General features: G+C 44.2%; 1 protein-coding gene across 9 annotated transcripts in view; it reads left to right on the top strand.

The window, feature by feature from the left end:
• Positions 1-2,175: 2,175 nt before the first annotated feature.
• Positions 2,176-20,691, top strand: part of MSANTD3 (Myb/SANT DNA binding domain containing 3) — a 32,773-nt gene continuing 14,257 nt past the window's right edge. For 2 of the 9 annotated variants that reach the window (XM_069575572.1, XM_069575569.1), the window contains exons 1-4: positions 9,480-9,645; positions 10,721-10,856; positions 11,589-11,768; positions 11,942-12,133. The gene's annotated coding sequence lies outside the window, so the exon portion shown is untranslated. Of the gene's footprint in view, positions 2,340-8,723; positions 9,646-10,720; positions 10,857-11,588; positions 11,769-11,941; positions 12,134-20,691 lie in introns of those variants that run through there. The other 7 variants (XM_069575568.1, XM_069575567.1, XM_069575570.1 and 4 more) reach the window with 7 other exon arrangements.

The following is a 20,691-nucleotide window of genomic DNA, read 5'->3' as shown; positions in this document are numbered from 1 at the left end:
TGTTTTCCTCTATTTCTTTGCATTGATTGCTGAGGAAGGCTTTCTTATCTCTCCTTGCTATTCTTTGGAACTCTGCATTCAGATGCTTATATCTTTCCTTAAATGGCTATTAAAAAAGACGAGATAACAACTGTTGGTGTGAATGTGGAAGCATGTTGACTATAGTTAATAATTTGGTATTATATACTTGAAAATTACTGAGACTGTACATCACAAGCATTCTTACCTGAAAAAAAGAGTTGTGTGAGGTGATGAATGAGTTAATTATCTTCACGTTGGTAATTGCTCTAATCATTTGATAAATAGATCAAATCTCATTTTACCCTTTAAGTATATACAACTATATTGTCATTTTTTCCTCAGTAATATTGGAAAAAATGTGACTAATAATTAATGTTGCAAGTAAGGAAAAGAACAATCTAAGCAGAGAGAATAGCATTTGCAAAGTCCCCTGAGGTGAGAGCACATTCAAAGAACTGAAAGAAGGCAGTGGGTGAAATAGACAAAGGAGAGAATAGAATCAAAGGGAGTACAGATTTTGGCAGGATATTGTAAGTCCTGCTAAGGATTTTGGTTTTTATCCTTAAAGCAAAGGTAAGCCATTGATAGGTATTAGGCATCCAATGACAGATCAGATTTTGTTTCTCAAGAAAATTACTCTGGGGAGAATGAATTAACAGGAAGGGAAGAATGAAATGGATGTGGTTATACCAGAAATTCAGATGAATGCTTAAACTAAGGTAGTGGACAGACATAGTGAGACAAAGAAAAGTTTGATAAATTTTAGGGACGTGAAACTGACAGTACTTATTGAGATATATATATGGGATATAGCAGTTTGGAGGTGATGGCAGTGTCAAGGAGTGTATTAGATCACTTGCTTGTAAAATGGAATTAGGAGAAAAGCTTTTTGGAACTGGGACCTTACGAAATAATTAATAGTAATTAACCAAATAGTGAAAAAAGAGAAGGGCTGACTGTTCTTTAGTGAATTAAAGACTGTAGACTCCAGAAATAAAAGAAGACGCTTTAAAGCAGAAACCATTTCTAAAATTTAGCATTTGTTAAACAATTATTAGAGGAAGGTGGAAGGCAGGGAAAGGAAAACCTGAGAGGGAGGGCAGAGGAATGACATGAGACAAACCTTGAGGAAAGAAGAGCTTATGCAAAAATAACACAGTTTGTTCCAGATTCAAAAACGACTCAACTTTGGAGAAAATAGGAATGCAATAAAATAGTTATCACAAAAATACAAATAAGCAAGCGAACAAAATTATATTCATTATTTATTTCGTTTCCTCCTAGTAAATAGCACAGCCTTCTGTTTCCACCTCTTTATTTCTTTTATTCCACTCTCTGCCCCTCTGTTTCTTTCTTGAAACATCGTGAGCTCCCTGAGGAAGGGCCCACACTTCTCAAGTATTTTGAACACTAGTTCTATCATTATCTAGCTCCTTTGGACCACAGTGAGGATTAACCAGCATGAGGATTAATCGTCTGCCTTCTACAGACCCATCTTTAGCTATTTACTCCTCTTTTGAATGCCCCCTTTCCTCCTCTGTATCATGCTGCAGTGTTCTAACCCGGCAACAGTGTAAGCTTCTAGAAAGCAGAATTAACAGGACCCTAACATATGGGCGGATGGGGTAAGTACAAGTGACTGGGAGAAGAGAAGAGCACGGAATGGCAAGCCTAGAGACAAGCGGGATCTATTTCCCAGGTAGATGCAGATCTGAACCCTTGACCTGGGCCTGCTTTTCCTCCTGCAGTACAGGAATTCTCCTGTGTTGGGGGTTGGGGGGTGAGGCTCAAGGAACCCCGCTCCTGCAGTTCTCAAGTATCTGTTCAAGCTGGGGAGCCCTGTGGGCACATTCTTCATGCTAAGTAGATAGCCGCACTCAGTAGCCACTAACACATATTTCTGGAATAAATAGATGGGTGGATGAAATTCTTGTGCAATAGAAACTTCTTGTGGCAACTCCCGAGAGAGTACAATCCTTATAATCCCCGCCATTCGTTCCGCAAGTCCTGGGCTCGCGTGTCTCCGCCAGTTACATGGAGGCCCCGCCCACCTCTGGGCGCGGCCCCGCTCGGCGCGCTCCTTCGGCTCGGGTCCGTATCTCTCGGGGACGCGCGGAGCAGTGGGCACGTTCCGGGCTACAGTGCGCTTGCGCAGAAGGTGCAAAGGTCCGGGTAGGGGCGGAGCCTGAGGAGCTTAGACTGAAGTGATAAGGAAAACACGGAAAGGATCCGGATGGCGGTCCGCTCTGACTCCGCCGGGAGAGAGGAGATGGGCCAGATTAGTGGGTATTTGCAGGGTACACAAAGACAATCTGTTGGTGAGTTTACATTTTTACTGATTTTGCCTTTTTTCCCAACTAAGCTCGGTGTTCAAGAGCTGATGCTTTGAAGGTCCCAGTGTTCTGACACCGCGTGCCTATGTGGCTTTGGGTAAGTTACCTGCCCGAGCTTCAGTGTCTGCCTCTGTCTGTAAAGTGGACCTGGTAGTAGTGGGCTTCACAAGACTTTTGTGAAGACGACATCAGACAGTGCGTGTAAAATACTTGGCACAGTGTTTGTCAGAAACGGCCAGTAAGTGGTAAGTGCTATTACTATCATCAATGTTAGAATCATTAAGTATCATCATCATGTGTTTTTTTGTGTGTGCCAGAATCTTTTGTATGCAGTTGTTATGCTGGTAATCTTTGGAAAATATCAGAGAACCTGAGAAGTAACAGGAAATTAGAGATTGGAAAATATTCTGATTTTAGAAGGGAGAAAAAAGTAGATCGTGAAAAATGGACTCTAATAATCTTGAATTTTACTGTATACCAATACAAACTCAGGATGGATCATATCAAAGGTAGTTTGTGAGGAGAATTTCCTGGCTATGCAGTGGTTAGGACGCCACGCTTTCGCTGCTGAGGCTGTAGGTTTGATTCCTTACGAGGGAACTAAGATCCCACAAGCCAAGCAGTACTGCCTAAAAAAGAAGTTTGTGAGCCTTTAGAAAAGGAACTCACTATGAAGCAGTCTGCATTCTTTAAGAACAAATAAATCAAGCCAGATTAACTTTTTTGAACGAAGAGTAAACTGATAGCTCAGTGGAAAAACCTTCTTTGGTTTAGTCATTTACCTCAGCCTGAGATGCTGCCCCATTTTAAGACCCTTTCTTGTCATTTACCTCAGCCTGAGATGCTGCCCCATTTTAACAGTCTTTTGTCAGAGTCTCTTTCATTTCTGACATAAAGGAACAGAAATAATTTTTTTAGCTCAATGGGTAATATGTGAATACCTTTATGGTGTAAAAAATTCAAAAACTGAAAATGAAGGGAAAGTCCCCTTCCCAATTCTGTTTCCACCTCCACTCATCAATTTAGTGTGCATTTTTGCTCTGATACTTAAAAATCTATCTCTACACTCATTTGTAGCAGTTAGAACTTTATTCTGCCAACTGAATAACCAGCAAAAGAAAGCAGTGTTTTAGTCTCATTTAAAAGGAAACCCAAGGGCAGGTAGTGTAGAGCCAGCAGGCTCTTTCTGTCTTGGTTTCACCATCCACACTTTTGTCCTCATGGTCACAAGGTGATCGCTGCTTCTCTAAAACTGAGTCCATATATTGGACAAGAAAGGACAAAAGCTATCTTGTGAAGTTTTATATTTTAATTCAGGAAAGGAAGCTGACTGGAACATCTGCCTACAACTCATTGGCCAGACTGTACCACATGACCCCTCTATCAACAAGGGACTCTGGAGGTACTTCCTTTGGTGGTCATGTGGTTAAGACTCCATGCTTCCACTGTAGGGAGCATGGAGTTCCATCCCTCATGGGGAAACTAAGAGCCCTGAATGCTGAGTGTCCAAAAAAGAAAAAAAAGTAAGACAAGGGAGTCTCGGGAAATATTAATAATTTACTTTTTAAGCATGTAAAATATAGACTTCTGAGAGTCGTTTGGACAGCAAGGAGATCAAACCAGTCAATCCTAAAGGAAATCAACCCTGAATATTCATTGGAAGGACTGATGCTGAAGCTCCAACACTTTGGCCTCCTGATGCAAAGAGCCAGCTCACTGGAAAAGACCCTGATGCTGGGAAAGATTGAGGGCAGGAGAAGAAGGGGACAACAGAGGATGAGATGCTTGGACAGCATCACCGACTCAATAGATTTGAGTTTGAGCAAACTCTGGGAGATAGTGAAGGACAGGGAAGCCTGATGTGCTACAGTCCAAGGGGTGCAAAGAGTCGGACACGACTTAGTGATTGAACAACAACAAAGTATAGAACGACATAGTAAAAGTGAGGGGTGAATATCTTTGGGCTAAACAAGTTTTCATTGCCTGCTGCAGAAATATAGAGGTTGGTTTTGCTTTTCCGAAAATAAACTCACACTATATATTTTTGGTAACTTGCTAATTTTCCTTGGCAGTATGAATGAATTACTACTTTCCGAGGTGGCCTGTATGAAATTTCCTTGGCTCCTTTAGCTGCTGCATAATACCCTTTTTTCATTATTCTAAGGCATACTCTTTCATTCATATGTTATCTCTAAAATTGGTATGCATCTTACGCTTGCCATCATCTAGGCAGTAGTAGTGATGTAATTGTCATTGCCTGCTGGATATGCTTCAAAACTTGCAGAATGGATGTTAGCAGCCTGGAATATTAATGATTCTGAGTCTGCATATGACTCAGAAGGTTCCAACTCCAAGAAGAAGATTTATATATGTTTTAATCAATTTATTTGATGAATACTTTTAATGTATGCATGAGGATGACATGGAATTAAAACCTCATGTCTTAAGTTTCATGTGGCTTTTTGAATAAATATAAAAATTATGAGTGTTAAGAAAACTTTTTTGTCATGGTTTAATTAGGAGCACTTTTTTCTTTTTTAGTGATATATAAAATAATAGTGTTTATCATTCATGATGTCCTGAAGTCAGTGAAATATGATTTTCTACACTGTGGCTATTCCATAGTTTAATCATTTTTGTATCAATAGATGTTAAGTTTTCACTTTTTTTACAGTAGTGCTTCAGTAAACTTTTTCATTCCTCCTTTTCCATATGTGCAAATAGTATTTCTCTTGATTCCTAGAACCACATTTTTAAACATTCTAAAGCTGCTGGCCCCTCCAATCTACTGTTGTTCAGGTGCTCAGTCATGTCCAACTATTCATGACCCCATAGACGGCAGCACACCAGGCTTTCCTGTCCTTCACTATCTCCCACAGTTTGCTCAAACTCATGTCCATTGAGTCAGCAATGCCATCCATCCTCTGTTGCCCCCTTCTCTTCATACCCTCAATCTTTCCCAGCATCAGGGTCTCTTCCAGTGAATTGGCTCTTTGCATCAGGTGGCCAAAGTATGGGAGCTTCAGCTTCAGCATCAGTCCTTCCAATCGATATTCTGGGTTGATTTCCTTTAGGATTGACTGTTTCGATCTCCTTGTTGTCCAAGGGACTCTCAAGAGTCTTCTCCAGTACCACAATTTGAAAGCATTAATTCTTCAGTGCTCAGCCTTCTTTATGGTCCAATTCTTACCTCTGTACATGACTCCAGGAAAAACCATAGCTTTGACTAAATGGACCTTTGTCGGTCAAGTGATGTCTCTGGTTTCTAATACGATGTCTAGGTTTGTTATAGCTTTTCTTCCAAGCAGCAAGCATCTGTTAATTTCATGGCTGCAGTCATCATCTGCAGTGATTTTGGAGCCCAAGAAAATAAAGTCTGCCACTGTTAGCAGTTTTTCTCCATCTATTGGCTATGAAGTGACGGGACTGGATGCCATGATCTTTGTTTTTTTAATGTTGAGTTTTAAGCCACTCTCTTCTTTCACCTTCATTAAGAGGCTCTTTAGTTCCTCTTCGCTTTCTGCCATTAGGGTGGTGTCATCTGCATATCTGAGGTTGTTGATATTTCTCCCAGCAATCTGGATTTCAGCTTGTGATTCATACAACCAGGCATGTCACCTGATGTACTCTGCATATAAGTTAAATAAGCAGGATGACAATATACAGACTTGACATACTCCTCGCCCAGTTTTGAACCAGTCTGTTGTCCCATGTCCGGTTCTAACTGTATGCTTCTTGACCTGTATACACGTTGCTCAGGAGGCAGACAGGTAAAGTGAGCTGATGTTCTCATCTCTTGAAGAATTTTCCACAGTTTGTTGTGAACCACACAGTCGAAAGCTTTCCTGTAGTCAGTGAAGCAGAAATAGATTTTTTTCTGGAATTCTCTACCTTTTTCTGTGATCCAACTAATGTTGGATCTCTAGTTCCTCTGCCTTTTCTAAATCCAGCTTGTACATCTGGAAGTTCTTGGTCTGAACATTCTTTAGCCTTGTCTTTCTTTGGGATTTGAATGAAAACTGATCTTTTCCAGTCCTGTGGCCACTGCTGAGTTTTCCAAATTTGTTGGCATATTGAGTGGAGCACTTTAACAGCATCATCTTTTAGGATTTGAAATAGTTCAGCTGGAATTCCATCACCTGCACTAGTTTTGTTTGTAGTAATACCTCTTAAGGCCCACTTGACTTCACATTCCAGGGTGGCTGGCTCTACTTGAGTGACCACACCATCGTGGTTAATCCAGGTTATTAAGACCTTTTTGGTCTAGTTCTGTGTATCCTTGCCACCTCTTCTTAATTTATTCTGCTGCAGAGTACCTCATGTGAAATACCTGGCTGGATGAATCACAAGCTGAAATCCAGATTGCTGGGAGAAATATCAACAGTCTCAGATGCGCAGATGATACCACTTTAATGGCAGAAAGCAAAGAGGAACTAAAGCGCCTCTTGATGAAGGTGAAAGAGGAGAGTGGCTTAAAACTCAACATCAAAAAAACAAAGATCATGGCATCTAGTCCCGTCACTTCATAGCCAATAGATGGGGAAAAAGTGGAAACAGTGGCAGACTTTATTTTCTTGGGCTCCAAAATCACTGCAGATGATGACTGCAGCCATGAAATTAACAGATGCTTGCTGCTTGGAAGAAAAGCTATGACAAACCTAGACAACGTATTAGAAAACCAGAGACATCACTTGACCGACAAAGGTCCATTTAGTCAAAGCTGTGGTTTTTCCTGGAGTCATGTACAGATGTGAGAATTGGACCATAAAGAAGGCTGAGCACTGAAGAATTAATGCTTTCAAATTGTGGTACTGGAGAAGACTCTTGAGAGTCCCTTGGACAACAAGGAGATCGAAACAGTCAATCCTAAAGGAAATCAACCCAGAATATCGATTGGAAGGACTGATGCTGAAGCTGAAGCTCCCATACTTTGGCCACCTGATGCAAAGAGCCAACTCATTGGAAAAGACCCTGTTGCTGGGAAAGATTGAGGGTATGTAGAGAAGAGGCAACAGAGGATGAGATGGTTGGATGGCATCACTGATTTGATAGACGTGAGTTTGAGCAAACTGTGGGAGATGGTGAGGGACAGGGAAGCCTATCCATGGGTGCTGCAACCCATGGGGTCTGAAAGAATCGGACATGACTTAGTGACTCAACAATGACAAACTTTTCCAGGGAAGTCTCAATTTAAAAAATCTTGGTACATTATTGTCATTAGCTATCAACATACTTCAGAAGTTCTGAGATTTCAGTATCTGAACTGTACTCTACTGCCTTGAGTTCCAGTGAGGCAGATGTCACACAGTTTGTTTCCAGATAGCATCTCCCTAGGGGTGGTCTTAGTTTCTAAGTTCTCTGGACAATTTCAGATCTACTTGGACACCTGACAGATTATTATTAAAATAATGAACAGGGAGTATACCTCTACAGTATAGAAAGGGTCTTTATTTTTATTAGTGCTTCTGACCCCTAGAAGTGTTTGGGTATTTCTTTGCAGTCAAAAGACCTGGCTCAGCCTCTCACTTTCTGAGCAGGGTGACTCTGTGGGTCATGGGAGCTAGCGGGGTGGGGATAGCCTCACATATATCCAAGCAATTAAAAAAAAATAGCAAGTGTTGGAGAGGTAATGGCAAATTTGGAACCCTCATACATTGCATATATTGCTGGTGGGAAGGTAAAATCATTCATTTAGCCACTATGGGAAATTTTTTTGGCAGTTCCTCATAGAGTTAAACAGAATTACCATATGACCTAGCAATCCTACTTCAAAGAACTGAAAACATAGACAAATACATTTATATAGGCACATTCAGAGCAGCAGTATTCACAGAGGGTGGAAATAACACAAACATCCCTCAACAGATACACGTATGAACACATTGTGGTATACATACAATGGAATATTATTTAGCCATAAAAAGAAATGAAGTAGGACACACGCTACAAGGAGGGTGAACCTTGAAATCATCGTGCAGAGTGAAAGAAGCCAGGCACAGAAGACTACCTGCTATATGATTCCATTGATATGGAATGTCCAGAATAGCCAAATTCAGAGAGAAAAAATAAATTAGTGGTTACTCTGAGTTGAGGAAACCAAGGAATAGGGAGTGACTGCTTAATGTGTGGGGACAGGGTTCCCTTTTGGGGCGATGAATCTATTTCAGAACTAGATAGAGATGGTGTGGTTGCTTTACACTGCACTGTCATAAATGCCACCAGATTGTTGCCTTTAAAGTTATTTTTATGTGTATTTCACTCTAATAAGAACAACAAGAGAAAGTTCAATCCTCTCCACCCTTCCGAGCTTGGAATTTTCCCAGCGGATACAAAGCAAAAGAAACAGCTAGCCCCCATCCTTGCGGGGGCAGGATAAAAGGTGCCTTGTCCTACAGTCGCATTTCTTCGAGCAAAATTTCCCACTTACTCAGCACACAGCGTCTGAACCAGGTTTGGGCTGCAGAGGGAACCATCTCTGCCCCGGGAGCGCACAGCCTAGGGGGAGACACATCCCGCAAATTAAAAAATAAAGCAAAACTCCGTGATGAACCCGGTAAAGGAGGGTTGGCTACTTAAGTAGCAGGGTGTTCCGAAAGAAAAGGGGGTCTTTGTCAGACAGGGGTCATGGACTGAGCCGACTCCTGTCCATGGCCGCCAAGTCCCTGGCGACAAATGCATTCTTTTGTTGTTCATGGAAATGAAACAGTTTTTGAGGCCCTTCAGGAGCTCGTCCCCCAAGGTGGGAAGACGGGACTCAAATCAGCACAAGGATGTCGGGCCGGAGGGAGAGGGGTGGATAGGCGGGAGACCCCCTGCGCCCCGCCCCAAACCTCGGGGGAGGTCGGCGACCGCGTCTCGGGGAGGTGGGGACTGCGCGGGGCCGCGCTCCCGCCCTCCTCGGCGCCTGCGGACCCGCAGGCGGCGGGCGGCCCGCGAGGGGGCGGCGGCTCCCGGGCTTTGTGGCCGCTGCGCGCGCGGCGGGGCCTGGCCGGCCGGGGGCGCGCCGCCGCCGCCCGGCGCTCCGGAGCCCGCGGCCCTCCCGGCCGCCCAGCCTGCGAGAGGAGTCGAGGCCGCCCGCGCTCGCATCTCGCCGGCCCCTCCCCCGATCGCCGCGGCCGCTGCACCGCCGCTGCAGGTAGGAGGCTCCCCGGGCGGGCGGGTCGCAGCGGGGCGGGGGCGCGGGCCAGGCGTGCGGGGGCTGCGGGGCCGGTAGGGCGCGCTTCCGGCCCAGGCGCCACGACCCCTGCCCCGCAGGCCCGACGGCCACCTCCGCGCGCTGCGATGGGACTCGGTGAGTGGGGCCGGCCTGCGGCGTACAAAGCCCCAGGGCGCGGACCTCGGGGAGATTCAGCGACGTACCCGGGGTCTGGGGACTCTGGACTCCGAGGGCAGAGGAGCGGCTTGCGGGGCTGGGGGAGAAACCTGATGACCCTCAGTGCCGGCGTCTCCCCATCTCAGTGTCCTCACAGTATGCCAGGCACTGTGCTCGCGCTTTTGCATACTTGTCTTCTTTAAAAGCCCTTGTGTCCCTTACAGAGGTGTAAGGGGAGGGGGTCCCTCATTCTGGGGCCGAGCGCGGAGCATCACAGAGGTGCCCGCCTGACCTTGGGAAAGCGCCTTTACTCCGAGCCCTGGCTGCAGCTCCTGTAAATGAGAGTGGGTGGGGGAGAGGGATGGTGGCTGAGAGTGCGTGGTGTAATGCCTACCCGCAGGTGCTATTGTGAGATGAGGTACGCAAATGATCATACATATTGAGCACTTTCTACATATCAGGCCTGGGTACCAAACAGTTGGCATGAGTTATCTAATTAAATCATCATGCTGGCGCTGTGATGTAGCTACTGTAAATTGCACTAGTAATCTTTATTTAGGAGTAGAAAATAGAAAAGAATTTAGCCTCCCTATTCTGATTAAGGAAATTGGGTGTTTCTTAGGCATGGTCACATTTAAGGTTACAGATGTCCCTGCAATGTCAGGAGAGCAGTTGTGGGATATATTTATTATACATTTAAACCCGGGAGGTAGGATAATATCAGGGCCAGGGGTGTGCATTTCAGCATCATATAAGTCAGTTGTGTTACCAAGGAAATTGTCAAGTATTAATTCAAAAACATAGTTCCAGAGTTAGGACTGAGGACTGCTCTGGGAGTTTGGGGCCAGAGAGACAAGGGGTGGACTAGGAGGAAATGGAGGATTCTGAAGCCCTGAGTGGAGAGAGGGACCTGTGACCACAACCCCAGCAGTTTTCTGGACCAAGATTTCATCCTGCCCTTAGAGACCAGGCATCCTATCTGGAAGGAGGGAAGGGGGCGGGTGGGGGAAGGATCCAGGGGCAAGATCAATGGATTGTCTCTTCTTACTCCTAGGCCACCCCAGAAGTATTCAGCTGGGTTGAGAGCTGGATGACAGGGCCTCCTAAAGCACCATGGTCCCTTCTCATGATTCTTTACATTCTTTTAATATGTTTGAGGAGATTGGGATGCTCACCAACCCTAAAGATTGGTAAGATGCTTAAAATACAAAGACCTAATTGATGTAATGAAGGAGTGTGTTTGAATACAGCTCCCTTGGTTGGATAAGCAGTGGGCCTGAGGATATTATTTGGGGGTTCAGTTTGGAATGAGGAGAACTGGAAAGATTCCGGACCCTGAAGAAAAAAGAGAAAGGCAGGAAGGCCCAGGCACTGTACCCTGGGGGCAGGGGGTAGAAGGAGCACTGAGGCCCCCAGAACACCATGTGCAGAATACCTACCCAGCCCCCTAGTGCTCGAGTACCCAGAAGGTTCCCCTCTTCTCCCAGCTTGTGACTGCATCTTCCTTGAGTGTTGTGGAAGGTCGGGGCTCGACTCAGGCTGACTTTTCTCCTGAGTGAGCAGGAAAAGCTTCTTGGAGAAGGGTTGTTTGAAAAGCAGTCTTGAAGGACAGGGTGTTTGGATGCATAGTGATGGTGAAAGTAGGAGTCCTGTGCCAAGTGAAAAGAGCAGGTGCTTTGGAGAGACAGATAGTGGGAGGTTTGAGTTCCAGGTCTGCCATTTCTCAGCCATGTAATTTTTTGCAAGGATTAAATAATGGTTTTTCAAGTGCCAGATAGGGAGCTCAACAAGCACTAGGACCTTTTCCCCTGTCCACGGTGACATTTGTTTAACTCTTGTCTCTGGAGCACCAGTCTTATGCTGAGTCATGTGCTTCATGCTGGGGACCCAGAGATGAGTCAGAAACTATGTATTTCCCTTAGGAATTTCCCAGCCTAGTGAAGGAGATGGACACAATGAGCAAATTAAAGAAAATAAGGGAAGTGCAATTATCTACAGCTGGCAATGAGCTCACAGGAGAGTAACTCATTCATTCTGGATAGAAGACTCAAGGCTAACTACCTCTTTAACAAGATTTAACAAGATGAGGTGTTATCATAGAGGTATTGAATGCAACACCAACTCTTAATTTCTTTTTTTTACCTATGTCTTGTCTTTGCCCTGATATTCTCTCTCTTTTATTATTATTATTATTATTATTATTCTCTCTCTTAAAAAAAATACAACCTAGTTGCAGTGTGTACATAGTTGTTAAGCTGCCTCAAACTCATTTTAGGAGGAAGCTATTATAAATAAAATCAACACAATAGCCTGGGTGTTAGTTAAGGAAGCCTTCACAAAAATTTCATGAGAGTTGGACGTTGAGGGATGAAGATAAGCCCTTGGTGGACTTTGGGGTAAAGGATTCCAGCCAGAGGAAGCCCCATGTCCAGAGACATGAGAACACAAGAAGTTCAAAGGCATGAAGGTGAGTTTGGCCTGGGTGGGTTGAAACGTACAGGGAAAGGGTGTTGTGGGATGTGGTGGTAGGGGGGCACTGTAATCGGGGCCAGATCTGGAAAAGCCTTGGATATGCCTTGTGAGCAGTTTGGACTTTATCACCAGAGGTCTCCATGCTGGACTGTGGCATCATCACTGTGTTTTAGGAAGATTCCTTGAGGGGCCAGAAGTTTGGGAGGTCATTTTGGGAGACTAGAGCTCACTGTTGACACAGGCAATGAGGATGGGAGCGGAGAGAAGAGATACACAGATAAAATGTGAAGTAGGTCTTGATGAGTGGTTCTATGGGATTGAAGAGCACACTGAGGTTTCTGCTTTCAGCCGAGTTAATGTGGCTGAAATCATTAGAAATTGGAGGTTTGGGAATGAATAATTCATTTGCTTTGGGAGACTGCTGAGGTACCCATAATAAACAGCTAGATGGAGGTGGCCAGGAGACAACTGGAAATGTATGCGGTGTTGAGGCGAGAGGATGGGGCTGGAGAGAGGTTCTTCCTGACATCCCTACTTTCTTGCAGTCAAATGCCAAGAATCAGCTATGTGCTCAAGATACAAATAAAATATAGTTGCAAGCCACAGGAGCTCATACTTGGATAGGGGACCCCCTGAGGCTATGGATAGACTAGTACAGACTAATTCTGAGGCTGAAGGAAAAGGTGGGACCCTGGGCCCTGCGACTTGAAAGCTGGTGTTGCTGAAGAGGTGAGTGTTGCTGAAGAGGAGATTGTCCTCAGATGAGAAGCAGGCCGGAGTGGGAACACCTAAGTAAGGGGACTTTCATTTTGTAAAAGCACTTTCTGTGGAGGGTACTTGAATAATGATCCCAAGGGAATTTCAGGGAGACTGAGATAGTGTGGGAAGATGGTTTGGGATGGAGCTGTGGGGGAGGGGAGCGGAGGGGTCAGGACCTTTAAGAACCTTCCCCTGGTTGGCAGAAGAAACCATGAGGGGCGTGAGGGACAGGAGGTGGGAGCCCCTCGCCTTAAACACAGGGCTGGTTCTGCTCACGGTCACACTTAGACACAGATGATAAAAGTAAACACTTCCCGGTTACTTGGCCACCTGGAGTGGGTAGTGAAGGAGAAGAGGAGGGAGAGCACCAGAGGGAGCAAGTTTAGTGCTGGGTATAGACTGGAAAACCTTCTAAAGGAAAGAAAGAAGGCGGAGAGGGCACAGGTGAGTGGCCATCCTGAGTAGAGAGGTCTGAACACGTGAGAGCAGGCACATGGCAAGGTGTGCACGGGAACAGGAATGTCTGATTATTCTTAACCTCTGTGACAGATGGAGGAGGAAATGGCAACCCACTCCAGTATTCTTGACTAGGAAATCCCATGGGCAGCGGAGTCTGGCAGTTTGGAGTCCACGGGGTCACAGAGAGTCAGACATGACTGAGTGACTGAGCATGCTGAGCATGCACCGTGTCAGATGAAATCAGGAGGGCATCGTAGTTCTAGCTAGGCCCTTAAAACTTTGACATACAGGGACTTCCCTGGTGGTACAGTGGATAAGAATCCACCTGCCAATGCAGGGACCACAGGTTTGATCCCTGGTCCAGGAAGATCCCATATGCTGCGAGCAACTAAAGCCTGTGTCCCACAACTACCGAGTCTGTGCTCTAGAGCCCGTGAGCTGCAACTAATGAGCCATAACTACGGAACCTAGCGTGCTCTAGGGCCTGAGAGCCACGACTAATGAGACCCTGTGCTGCAACTAATGAAGCCCATGAGTCTGCAACAAGAGAAGCCACTGCAATGAGAAGCATATGGACTGCAACCTGCTCACTCCAGCTAGAGAAAGCCTTCACGCAGCAACCAAGACCCCGTGCAACCAAAAATAAATACATACATTTAAAAAGTTTGGTGTACAGTACAGCAGGATTTATAAGATGAAGCCATGAAATGATTTTTGTTAGGATAAATCGTTGATCAAAGGAGAAATTTAAGATAGTGGAACATCTAGATATAATTAGTTAAAGAAAGTACAAATGGCGAGCAGGTTAGTTTCAACATATATTTCCCCTGTATTTATTTCCCTGCTGTATTCCAGGTGCTTTTCAAGGAGCTTGGGCTACAGTAGTGAGGGAGGGGTCCATCACTTGCTTTAGACATTTCACTTAGAAATAACCTACAGAGTTAAACCTGGGCTAACCTCCCCTAAACTGCTGAGTTCGCATTCTGTTGCAGTGCTCTCTTTCTTTGGCTAGTAGCCCCACTAGCCTCATAAATAATCAGAAAATGCCATCTATGTGTCTTTGGCAAAGGACCATGGAAATTAGGTTGCAGAAAAACCATTGTAACAGCGTTGTTAGTGTGGGCTACAGCACTGGATGGGGCTTTAGAGAACATGCATGGTAGTTTTATAATTTAGAGATGAGGAATCAACAGGAGGAAAGGGGACTTGCCTAATGGCACAGAGTGACTGTCAGAGTTGAGGGCAGTGGCCTCAAGCTTTCAGTAGGGGTAATGGGGAAGGCTTGAGGGTACCTAGCCAAAGGGCATCTTGGTGGTGAGAGGGTTCCAGAGAAGAGATATGGCGGGAGGGGTTGAAAACAAATAATGAAGCTTCACTTTTAGCCCCTCCCCTGTCTCTAGGAACCCCTGTAGCTTGCTCTGAGACTCAGTTTCCTCATCTGTAAGGTGAGAAGATTGAAGTCCCTTCTGAGTTTAACATGTTAGGATCAATGTTGTTCCCTAAAAAAGGTGGTTTAGGGGGATGCTGAGAGAGGAGACAGTCAATAGACCAGGATAAGAAATAGCCTTTCTACGCTTTAGAACAAACTGATCACCACCCATAACCTGTGGCCAGGACCCCCTTCAGGGAATTGGCTGCCACATTTCCTGCAGCTCACAATTCTGTATACTTTCCTTCTCTCCAAAGTTGCCCTGCTTTGTTCTAATGGCAGTTCTGATTCCAGTCTGTGCTGATGGGAGTTAAGGTCCTTATTCTAGGTCCTCCCCAATCTTGGACTCACATCCCTGGGCACATTTCTTTCTCTGTGCGTATCACACTGTCTTGTCACCAGTCCATCCACAGTACGCTGTGCTGCATTGTGTCTTCACTGGACCGTGATCTCCTGAATTTGTTTTGTTTTGTTTTCTCCTGAATCTTAAGACATACCCCTCCCCCATCCAGTGCCTTCTTTAATCCTCGTGCATTCTCTTTGCCTCTGCTTTCTCTTGATCCCCCACCATAGTGTACACACACACGCATCCTGGCCATTTCTCACTTTGAAACAGCCCCTGGCACGCACTGCCTCCTCTCCATTAACTCGCCGCCACTCAAAATCCAGGCCCTTCCTTATCAATTATTTATCTGCATGATCTCCTTCAGCGGTCTCTGTTCATATCCTATACATTCTTAAAAGATCTAGCTCAGATGTCCTCTCTTGTTCATGAAGAGTGCAAATTAACCTCCTCCCCCTTCTGAATGAGCAGGGTGCTTTGTCCTGTGTGATGGTCTCAGTGTGCCTGTCCTTCCGGTTGTCAGTTTCTGCATGCCAGTGCTCTTTCCAGGCTCTGTGGTTCAGACTGTCTTTGTATCTGCCACGTGTTCTAGGACAGTACTGAGCCTTTGGCAGGAATTCATTACATATCTGTTCACGGGGTTTTTTTTTTTTTTGCCAGTGAATAGAAGAACCAATAAGTATTTGAGTGTATGTTGTATTTAGACCACTGTTTGACTTTTGGAAGCAGTTCAGTATGGGTGAGAGGGGTGGAAAGAACTAAAATTTATTGAAGATCTAGTCTGTGCTTCTTGACTCCCATTGCAGGACAGTCATATAGAGGGACTAAGGCAGAGTAGGGGGTATGACTTCATCTTACTACAGATGAAGCATGAGGTTAATTGACGTGCCCAGAGTCACACTGCTAAGTGAGTGCTAAAGTTAAGATTTGAGCCCAGGTTTTCTGCATCCAGTGTCTTCACTTTAAGAGCAGTAGTTCATATCCTAACAGCTGTCTGAAGTCCCAGTGTCATGATTTTTGGTCATGGTTCCTACAAAGGGCAGTAGAGATCAAATTTGGCCAACTTTCTCTAGTCTTTGCCCAAATTTTAGGACTTCGTTTCATCCTTAGTGGACTTAGAATATTATCGCATGGTGTATTAGTCACCTTGGCCTGCCATAATAAAATACCACAGACTGGTTGGGGGCGGGGGCGGGGGGGAGGCTTAAACAACAGAAGTTTATTTCTTTCAGTTCTGGAAGCTTAGGAAGTCCAAGATCAAGGTGCCAGTAAAGTAGGTTTCATTCTGAGGCCTCTTCTCTTGGCTTGTAGGTGGCTGCCATCTCTGTGTGCTCACACGACCTCTTTGTAACCAGCGGTTGGTGGTGGTTGGGGAGGCAGGGAACAAGAGCTCTCTTGTCTTTTCTTATTAGGTCACTAATCTTCTTGAGCCAGGACTCCACCCTTATGACCTCATTCCATCTTGTTGTTATTCAGTCATGCAGTCCAACTCTTTGCGACCCCATGGACTACAGCATGCCAGGCTTCCCTGTCCTTTACCATCTCCTGGAGCTTGCTAAAACTCATGTCTATTGAGTCAGTGATGCCATCCAGTCATCTCGTCCTCTGTCTTCCCCTTTTCCTCCTGCCTTTTATCTTTCCCACCATCAAGGTCTTTTCTAATGAGTCTATTCTTCCATCAGGTGGCCAAAACATTGGAGCTTCAGCTTCAGCATCAGTCCTTCCAATGAATATTCAGGACTTTTTTCTTTAGGATTGAGTGGCTTGATCTCCTTGCAGTCAGGGACTCTCAAGAGTCTTCCCCAACACCACAGTTCAAAAACATCAATTCTTCAGCGCTCAGCCTTCTTTATGGTCTAGCTCTCACATGCATACATGAATACTGGAAAAACCATAGCTTTGAGTAGATGGACCTTTGTTGGCAAAGTAGTGTCTCTGCTTTTTAATACACTGTTTAGGTTTATCATAGATTTCTTTCAAGGAGCAAGCATCTTTTAATTTCATGGCTGCAGTCACCATCTGCAGTGATTTGGGGGCCCCCCAAAATAAAGTCTGCCACTGTTTCCATTGTTTCTCCATCTGTATGCCGTGAAGTGATGGACTGGATGCCATGATCTTCATTTTCTGAATGTTGAGTTTTAAGTCAGCTTTTTCACTTTCCTCCTTCACCTTCATAAGAGGCTCTTTAGTTCCTCTTTCATTTCTGCCATAAAGATGGAACCATCTGCGTATCTGAGGTTATTGATATTTCTCCTGGCAATGTTGATTCCAGCTTGTGGTTATTCATCCAGCCCAGCATTTCTCATGATGTACTCTGCATATAAGTTAAATAAACAAGGTGACAATATACAGCCTTGATGCACTCCTTTCTCAATTTTGAACCAGTCCATTTGTCGTTCCATGCTCAGTGCTAACTGTTGCTTCTCGGCCTGTTTTCTCATTCAATCTTAATTACTTCCTTAAAAGCTTATCTCCAAATACAGTTACTGTGAGGCTTAGGGTTGCAACAAATATGTTTTTTTAGGGGGATGGGTTGAATACAAACATTTAGTCCCCTAACAGATGGATTTTTAAGGTGGATATTAAATGTACTTATTACAGTCTTCCGGTGGTTTAGTCAGTGTTATTGTTTTGGGAATTGTGCTGATTATTTCCTCTTTGTTCTTTTATAGTATTGAAATCCTGCTATTTTATTTAGTTCTGTCTATGGGTCTTTGCTTAGCCCACGAGGAATTTCCATCGTATTTGGACTTTGCTATTTTATTTGACCATTTTTACTTTCGTGCAGCTTTTGGTGTACTGATTATTTTATCACATATGATACTCTTCTGTGCATGTAGGCAGTTTTATGTCCACATCAAAAGACATGGATTCATTAAATTTTGCCGAGGGCCCACAAGGTGAGGGTCTCTGGTCTGCTTGTTGTCCTACAGCGATGCATCTGCACTCTGTCTAGCAGAACAACGGACGGAAAAGATGATCCATACTGAGTAGAGCTGGGGGCAGTTTTTAATAAAAGTTGATGCAGCAGAGGCTTGTTATGTTGTCATATATAACCAGTTATGGACATTCCTGAGCAGTTTGAAGCTGGAAGGTGCTTTCTAGTCTCGGCGTTTCTACTAATAAGCTGTGCCTGGACATCTCCTTCTCTGGGAAGTGTTTGTTTACTTAGGACTGTCAGTCAGGTGCTCCAGCACAACATCAGCGTCCAGTCTCCCTGAGGTGTGAAAGCTCCATATTATTGCTACAGTTACTTTTCAGACACACATTCTTAGCAGATCAACAGTGGGCATTATTTCAGTGCCCTGGTTAGAGTGAGAGCAAGGCACCTGGGTGGGGGTGGGGGACTGGAGACCCTGGGTTTGAAGGAAAGGGGAGGGGGGAGCCAACAAATGGAGAAGGGCAGAAGCAGGCATAGCTCCTAGGCTGCTCTGCCCTAGGACCTTTCCCTGCTGACAGTTAGATTGCTGATTGACAAGTAATTTGAGCAGGGGCACTAGAGGCTGTCGCTAGGTCTGAAAGAAGTGGGCTAAGTAGAGCAGAGAGCAGCCTGGGCATGGAGTCAGACCTGGGTTTAAATCCTAGTTCTGCTACTTACTATTGTGTGACCACAGGCAAGTTACTGAGCCTCATTTTTCTGATCTGGGAAACACGAATGATAATTGGTTAGTGGAGATGTATAGCCCACGTCAGAAGACTGTTGGGGAATCCATAGGGGACCTTTGGGGTACGCTGTCTCATACCAAAATCCTTTTATAGCCCGTCAAGATGCAACCACATGGCCAAGGGAGGCCTGCTGTTCTACAAAGTTAGGCAAAGTAAACTGGTAACTTTCAATTTACTTAGCTAGTGATTAAATAACAGTTTAGTTAATAGGCTATTAATGGTCCCCAGGTGTTGGTAATTCTGAATATCTGCTTTTGAGAGAGTTGTATAATTTCTTCTTGTACTTTCCTAGTTTTTTTTGTTTCAGCAGTGTAACAAATGATGCTCTCAGGGGCTATTTTGGGGAGGATTAAGAGATATAGTGCATATTAAGCGGTTAGTATAGTGTCATGCCTACAGTATAGCCTCAATAATGGTTATCTGCTATTGTTATTACTGCTCTTATTAGAGACCGAACTGGCTGCAGTTAGGTTGAGATCCTTGATGAATTTAGATCCCCACCAGCCCACCACCACCTGGTGGCAGTTAGTGGTACTGCACACCTTTTGAGGAGGAATTATTAAAGCGCTTGGAACTAATTCCCTGTAGTTTCAATTCCACTAAGTATCACAGGGACTTTGTTAGGCAAGAGTGTGGCCTATTTGCTTGGGAGCTGCAATTCATATATCACTAAACAATGAAGGGACATATTTTTCACCTCCACAGTTGGCACAGATTATTAAAATATGTTAACAGCAGAAGTCAATCAAGTGGGAATATCAGTTGGTACACCATTTCTGAAGGACAGTGATGGAACAAGTCTTGAGCGTTTTTTTTATCTTTTTTGGCAACTGTTCCTCTCCTGGGAATTTATCTTGAAGAAATAATCAAGGATAGGAGAAAGAGGTTCATTTAGAAAGAAAATGTATATTGTGTATAAGATATTATTACCTTTAATAGAACAAAATAGCAAACGATCCCTTTTTCATTTGGGAATCAGGTTCCCAATCCTCATAGCAGTGATTCTTAAAAAGAGTGGGGCATGGGAGAAGGTAGACATCTGGGGGCAGAAGAGTTGGGGTGGGGTTCATATAGTGTAGTGTGTAGGTTAAGAACATTTGGTATACCTATTGATTTCATAATAAAAACTATAGAACATAAAACATAAACCATAGAACATAAAATTGAACATAGACATCTTGGTAGATAGAGATACTATAGGAAGAGATATATTGTAAGGAGCATGTGTTAATAAATTTCAGTTTGGGAACATTACTTTATAGGAAATAAGAGTATTGATGAAGGGGAAAATTAATTTTTGACCTCTGGGAGAGACGGGGTCTGAATTGGATGGATCATCATAGGAATATTAGAGCCACGTGGCTGAAGCATAGGCCTGGTAATTTAGCGGTTCAGGACTTGTCTCCAAAGGTAAATTCTCCTCCCATGGACAGAGGAGCCTGGCAAGCTACAGTCCATGGGATTGCAAAGAGTCGGACACGACTTAGCAACTAAACAACATTTCTCTTTGCCCAAGACCTGAGGCCAAACCACCTCTGGCTTGTCTAAAGCTCTAGATTTTTTTTTAATATAAATTTATTTATTTTAATTGGAGGTTAATTATTTTACAATATTGTATTGGTTTTGCCATACATCAGCATGAATCTGCCACAGGTATACACATGTTCCCCATCCTGAACCCTCCTCCCTCCTCCCTCCCTGATTCATCCCTCTACAACCGATTTAAGTTTGGAATTGGAAAGAATAAATAACTTTTCAACTAGATTAACTTTACAGCTAGCAACTTTTTCAATGAGAAATTGATAGAGTAGAATGTTTCTTTTTTTTTTTACATGCAATTTTTATTTGTGACATGAAAACTATAACATTTTATTTATTTTTTTTAAATTTTAAAATC

The sequence above is a fragment of the Ovis canadensis genome, chromosome 2 (assembly GCF_042477335.2).
Source record: "Ovis canadensis isolate MfBH-ARS-UI-01 breed Bighorn chromosome 2, ARS-UI_OviCan_v2, whole genome shotgun sequence".
NCBI lineage: Eukaryota > Metazoa > Chordata > Mammalia > Artiodactyla > Bovidae > Ovis > Ovis canadensis.
The sequence above is the reverse complement of the archived record's forward strand: the minus strand, read 5'-3'. Positions and strand labels throughout refer to the sequence as shown.